Consider the following 845-nt stretch of genomic DNA (forward strand, 5'->3'; position numbering starts at 1 on the left):
ATTAAGAAATAAATATTTATCAAGACCTCGCCTTTCAGTAGATAGCCTAAGGCAAGTCTTGCTGTTAGATCCGTTCAGTGCTATACCACACCAATGTCATCTTATTTCAGTAAGGCTTAGAAATATGCGGACTGACATTGCAACCTTTCTCGATGGGTAGTCAAATTCCATCTAGGTTGTGAAATTCATCTTTTTCTTTGTTTAGAACTGACCGTGTTACCTTAATATCGTGAATTTATTATTATAATCAACAGAGTCCCACATTGTTTGAAATTAGTTCTAAATAAAATCATTGAATATAATGTATACATGATTTAGACATCGGGGAAGGGGAAAAAGTACCACCTCAACTTCACCAATATATAAAGTGATGCATCAACAACAACTTGTATTGCATAAGGTGATGGATGTAGATGTGTTACTTGATATCTTGGTAAAATTGGGTTGGTCCTCCTTCTCCTCATCCAATCTCCAAATCTATGTGTACACTGTCTCTTAGGAGTCTAATAAAAGCCATTTGCAAACAATGACATATTTAATTGATTCTAATCATTAAACCATGTAATTGATTTTAACCATTGTCTCTAAATATAGAGTGACGCATCAACAACAATTGCATAAGGTTATGGATGTGGATGTGTTAATTGATACCTTGGTAAAATTGGGTTGGTCCTTCTTCTCCTCATCCAATCTCCAAATCTATGTGTTCATTGTCTCCTGGGAGTTTAATACAAGCCATTTGCAAACAATGACATATTTAATTGATTCTAACCATTAAACCCAGGTAATTGAATAGCCATACTATTTTGAAATAGAGCCAACAAATGCATTGTGGGATGATCAAA

At 34.4% G+C, this 845-nt stretch overlaps 1 long non-coding RNA gene across 1 annotated transcript; it reads right to left on the reverse strand.

Annotated features, from left to right (window-relative positions):
• Window positions 1-339: 339 nt before the first annotated feature.
• On the reverse strand, window positions 340-839 carry LOC125200235. Its single transcript, XR_007172697.1, has 2 exons — window positions 652-839; window positions 340-503 (listed from the first exon to the last, which is right to left on the reverse strand). It is a non-coding gene; the product is annotated as an uncharacterized LOC125200235 (long non-coding RNA).
• Between the last annotated feature and the right edge of the window lie 6 nt (window positions 840-845).

This window comes from Salvia hispanica, unplaced genomic scaffold, assembly GCF_023119035.1.
Source record: "Salvia hispanica cultivar TCC Black 2014 unplaced genomic scaffold, UniMelb_Shisp_WGS_1.0 HiC_scaffold_850, whole genome shotgun sequence".
NCBI lineage: Eukaryota > Viridiplantae > Streptophyta > Magnoliopsida > Lamiales > Lamiaceae > Salvia > Salvia hispanica.